The sequence below is a fragment of the Carlito syrichta genome, unplaced genomic scaffold (genome assembly GCF_000164805.1).
Source record: "Carlito syrichta isolate Samal-C Ts95f unplaced genomic scaffold, Tarsius_syrichta-2.0.1 Scaffold31422, whole genome shotgun sequence".
In the NCBI taxonomy this organism is placed as follows: Eukaryota; Metazoa; Chordata; class Mammalia; order Primates; family Tarsiidae; genus Carlito; species Carlito syrichta.
Window position 1 is genome coordinate 49,757 of NW_006975518.1, and position 5,958 is coordinate 55,714.

The following is a 5,958-nucleotide window of genomic DNA, read 5'->3' on the forward strand; positions in this document are numbered from 1 at the left end:
AATCCACTACCTCAGCCTCCCAAAGGCGCGGGATTACAGGCTGAGCCACCGAGCCCGGCTTATAATTTTCTTTGCAATTGAAAATATTAAGGTCTTTGTAGAGTTTCCTTAGCAAGTAATTGTAAGAATTAAGTTTCAGGCATTTTTGTCATTGTCTCAGACCACTAAGCTGCAGTGTTTACCATTTAAAAAAAGTTGCTAAATATTTGCTATGCTTTATTTATTTTTTCTTTTTTTATATTTTATTTTATTATTTTTTAAATTGTGGGGTACAGTTCAGGGTTAGGTATACAAATATTCATTATGCAGGTACCCTTGTTGATAAGGTGTGCCCTCCTGAGGCAGACCTCAACTACTGTTGATCCCACCTCCCCTCCCTGCCCCCCCCGCAGTTTCCTGCTACTGCCAATCCTTTTGTTACAGTATTACTGTAGTTGTTCAAGGTCCACTTATGAGTGAGAACATGTGATACTCAGATCTTTGTTTCTGAGAAAGATCACTCAGTATTATAAACTCTAATTCCGTCCAGGTTGCTGCTAAGTTCATGATTTTCTTCTTTATGGCTGTGTAATATTCCACTGTGTATATGTACCACATTTTTAAAATCCAGTCCTCTTTTGTTGGGCAGCACAGTTGGTTCCATGTTATTGCTATTGTGAACAATGCTGGGATAAACATACGTGTACAGGTATCTTTTTTACAGTGATCTGAGTTCTTCTGGGCATATTCCCAGTCAGGGGGATTGCAGGGTCCATGTTTAGAACTTTTAGGAATCGTCACACTGTTTTCCACAGAGGCCGTATTAGTTTACACTCCCACCAACAGTGTAGAAGTATTTCTTTTTCACCACATCCTCTCCAGCATCTGTTATTTTTTGAGTTATTGATGATGGTCATTCTGACTGGAGTTTGGTGGTATCTCAGTGTATTGCATCTCCTTGATGACTGTGAAGCTGAACATTTTTTAATGTATCTGTTGGCTGCTTGTATGTCTTCTTTTGAGAACTGTCTATTCATATCTTTTGCCCAGTTTGTGATGGGGCTGTTTGTTTGTTTCTCTTCAGGATGTTTGAGTTCCTTGGATATCCTGATGTTAGACCTTTGTCAGACATGGAGTTGGCAAATATTTTTTCCCAGTCTGTGGGCTGTCTCCCTGCTCTCTTAATGGTTTCTTTGGCTTTGCAGAAGCTTGTCAGTTTATTGAGGTCCCACTTGTCTATCTTATCTCTTATGGCATGGGTACTTTGGGTTTTGATCAGGAATTGATTGCCAGTTCCAACTTCTACAAGAGTGTCTCCTGCATTTTCTAAGGTTCTTATAGTTTGAGCTTTTACATTTAGGTCTCTGATCCATTTAGAGGCAATTTTTGTGTATGGGGATAGGTAGAGGTCCTGTTTCAATCTTCTGCATGTCATCAGCCAGTTTTCCCAGCAACATTTACTGAATAGGTTCTACTCTCCCCAGTAGTGGGTGGTGGAGGCTTTGTCGAAGATGAGTTGGTTGAGAAATTGAGGTTTTGCTTCTGGAATCTCAATTCTATTCCATTGGTCTATATGCCGGTTCTTGTACCAATAAAGTCTAAAGTCTGGGAGTGTGATACTTCCTGCTTTGTGTTTTTTGTGGAGGATTGTTTTGGCTATTCTTGGTCGTTTATGTTTCCATATGAATTCCTTTATTGTTTTTTCTAGGTCTGAGAAGAATGTTGCTGGTTAATTTGATGGGTTTTGCACTAAATCTGTATATTGCCTTAGGTAGAATGGATATTTTAGCAATGTTGACTCTTACAATCCATGAGCATGGAATGTTTTTCCACTTGTTTGTGTCATCTTTGATTTCTTTGAGCAGTGTTTTGTAGTTTTCATTGTAAAGGTCTTTCACATCTCTGGTTAGGAAGATGTCAAGGATTCCTTTTTTTGTGTGTGGCTATGGTGAATGGAATTGCACTTTTTATTTGAGTTTCTGTTTGTTTATTATTGGTGTATAGAAATGCAATTGTCTTTTGCACATTTATTTTATACCCTGAGACTTTGTCAAAGTCCTTTATCAGGGCCAGGAGGTTTTTGACTGATTCTCTTGGATTTTCAAGGTATGCAATCATGTCGTCTGCAAAGAGAGATAGCTTGATTTTCTCTTTTCCTATTTGGATACCCCTGATCGCCTTCTCTCTCTGATTGCTCTAGCTAGGAATTCCAAAACTATAATCAACAGGAGGGGTGAGAGTGGACATCCTTGTCTTGTTCCAGTTTTTAGGAGGAATGATTCTAATTCCTGTCTGTTTAGCAATATGCTGACTGTTTTCTCATAGGTGGCTCTTACGATTTTAGGTATGATCCATCTATGTGTAGATGTTCGAGGGTTTTTATCAAAAAGGGATGCTGGATTTTATCAAAAGCTTTTTCTGCATCTAATGATATAATCATGTGGTTTTTGTTTTTACGTCTGTTGATGTGTTTAATTATGTTTATGGTATTACAAATGTTGAACCAGCCTTGCATCCCGAAGCTTACTTGGTCATGGTGGATGATTTTTGAGATGTGTTGTTGAATCCGGTTTACTAGGATCTTGTTGAGAATTTTAGCATCTATATTCATCAAAGATATTGGCCTGTAGTTCTCTTTCTTTGTTGAGTCTTTACCTGGCTTGGGTATCAACGTGATGTTAGCTTAAATATATATATAAAGACTTATTTTGAGCTGTAATCTACTCTAGGAAATTGCAATTTATATGTATGTTCTAAGCTTTTAAATGTATTTGATTTACAATCAATGCTCAAGTCTATATTTCATAGCATTTATTATTATTTTTTGGCAGGTAAGAGGGTACATATTCTTTCATTTCAGAATTTACTTTTAAAAGATTTACTTTGCACATTTCCTAATAGTTTATTTCTCAAAATAGTATTTTAAATGGACTAACTAAATTCTAAAAGTGTTTTGTAAAATCTGTCTAGTAAATAGAAGAAAGTTAGCTTATTTATCTCATATATATATTATCAGCCTTAATTACTTTTCCTCTTTTTTTTTTTTTTTTTTTTTTTTGCTGAGCCTATAGCAATTTTAAATAATTCCTTGTCTGTAATTATTTTTATAAAATGAATTTGTTTTCATAAAGTGTTTGGAAAGGATGTTAATCTAAAGCTTCAAAAACAGAAGATGGTTTAAAATGTAAGGAAACAGTTGTATAACAAAACAATAAATAATAATTTATGTTCCAATTTTTTTTTCTTGGATTATTCTTAGGAAATAACTACATTTCTTTGGTGATTGAGATTGGAGTAGAGAAAGAAACAGGAGATTTTTCATTTAAACTTGTACCCGTCTGGGTATGATCTTATTACACATTTCTATTTTTTTAAACCTCTACAAGAGCTAACTGGCAGTAAGACTGTTGGACCTTTTCCCCCTATTAATACTTATCTTTTTTTAAAGAAAATAATACCTTGTAAATGTAATCTAAAAAATGAAAATAACTAGTAATGACACATGTATCAAGTTTTCTTATTAACAATGACAGTAAGAAACCTAGCTATGCTTAGAGAAGTAAAACCAAGAGAGTCCTCATTTCTACAAATGTATTTTTCAGAATAAAGTACTTTCTAGTGTCTTCCTTGTGATGGCTTCATAGGTGTTCATCTTGAGTCCTTGAATGTATCTTCCAGCAATTTTACCTGCTCAGGAATGGAAACCTCCTCTTCCAGCTTGTGATTTTCTAAGCATGATGGACACTGCAGCAGCTCAATGTCCTGCTAGGAAAGTTTATGAGTGTGTGAAAGAAACAGATGTGCAGGAGCATGACAAGGAGCAACAGGAAGATAAATCAGAAGGGAACCAACCGAAACACTGAGGATAAAGCATTGGAATAGAAATAATTGGTTTAAAGAAGCAGAAAAACCACTTAGGCATGATAAAGAGTTATGATGCTTAAAAGTGAGCTAATTTCATATGGCTGTGTTTTCCAGTCTTTTTTGACTTCAGAGATTTAAGAATTTGTTTTATTAAAGAACAATACTAAATCATTTCAACTTTCTAGGCTGGTGCCATCCGATGGAATTATAAGGCAAGCCACATATGTAATTTAAAATTTTCGGGCTTGGTGGTTCACACCTGTAATTCCAGCAACTTTGGAGGCTGGGGCAGGAGGATTGCTTAAGCCCCAGAGTTTAAGACCAACCTGGGCAACATAGCAAGACCCTGTCTCTAAAATAATGAATAAAGAAAGAAGATTTTCTAGAACTACATTAAACAAAGTGAAAGAGCAGATGAAATTAACTTTACTATTATATTACACCTAGTAAGTATACTGCAAACAGCTCAATTAATGTAGCAGTTATTAATGAGATATTTTACATTATTTTTGTCATACCAAGTCTTCAAAATGCAGTGCATGTCTGACAGTTGCCACATTTCTCACTTTGGAGTAGCCATATCTCAAGTTCTCAGTGGCTACATGTGGTCTGTGACCACTGTGTTGGACAGCTCCATCTTAGACAAAACTAGTATAATGAACTTAATTCCGCCACGATGTATGTCAGATTAAAATAAAAACACCACTCTGGCTTATTCACACTTGACTTCACAGTGAAGTCATATAGCCGGTGATTATATTTGTTTTGTTGTAGTTATGATGTTAAAACCAATGTTTCTCAACTGAAGGTACTTTTGTCTCCCAAGGGATGTTAGGCAATGTCAAGAAACATTTTTGTCATGACTGGAGGTGATACCGGGATTTAGTAGGTAGAGGCCAGGGATGCTGCTGAGCACCCTGCATTAGACAGCCACCACAACAAAGAATCATCCTGTCCAAAATATTAGTAGTGCAAAGGTTGATTAACCTTGTGTTAAACTAACCTGTGGCAGATAGGTTTCCTGAATTTTCTGGTTCTGTGCAGTTACTATATCTCAAAATCTTGGATATTGGATATTGGTTAGGTGGTTTTATACTGATTATTATCTAGATACACACCTTTATCTTTTCTAATAATTTCATTTTTATAATGTTTTCAAAAAGTGATGGGGTAACTCTAAAAGAGAACATGGAGTGATATATGTATTTTAAGGGAATCTTAAAATTTCTTATTTCTACAACTTATATGACTAAATTCTAGATTCAAAAGGAATTCAACATTCTCCCATCTCCTTATGAAAAGAGAGGCTCTCCCCTCTGAACCATGTCTGAAGTCTACCCTTGCAAGCTTTAGAGAAATCAGCAGGTCTCCCTGGGACATAGGGCCTCATCTAGATAATGAGAGGGAAAGATTAACCAAAAAATTAATTAATTTTTTATTCCAAGTCACTTATTTAGACTGATCTGTTTAGAGCCCTTATTTCTCTTTTTGCTCTGTGCAATTTTTGAGACAGATGTTGATGATATCCTACTTGGTGCTCTACTGTATTTCTTCTTGTAATATCTAGTTAGAGTATCATGTTTCTTAATTTTTCTTCACATATGATTTGCTTAGTACAACTGAGTTTTATAACTGGAATTCAAAGACTCATAAGTAGTTAAATTTCCATACATGCCTATAATCTATTTCATTTGCTGCTCTCAGCACCCTCGCCTCGATTTCTTTTTCTACAGTATGTGATTCCTTTTTAATTCAGTTCATTATCATTTGCTTCTATTTCTAACATGGGTAATATGAAAGTGAATTCTTAATATAGTCTGTAATAGTAAAAATCAACCTAATCACTAGAAAGTGCTAATTAACTACAAACACAGAGTCATGGAATTGATTAGTCCTTGTACCGTGGCCAGCAATTCTGACAGTCATTAATACATGTTTCAAATAGTTTTAAATAAAGTGTCTTCATCTCAGGCTGCCTTCAGAAGTTTCCTTTGGTCTTTATTGTACCCTGTTGTACCACTTGCCCTGTATTAGTTGGGTTTCTTCAGTTGCAGAAATGCAACTTTGGCTAACCTTAGCAAAATGGGAATATTGGCTAATTCACAGAGAAGAAAA

The 5,958-nt window shown here is 35.5% G+C and overlaps 1 pseudogene; it reads left to right on the plus strand.

The window, feature by feature from the left end:
• Nucleotides 1-3,916, plus strand: part of LOC103273068 — a 51,363-nt pseudogene extending 47,447 nt beyond the window's left edge.
• The last annotated feature ends 2,042 nt before the right edge of the window (nt 3,917-5,958 follow it).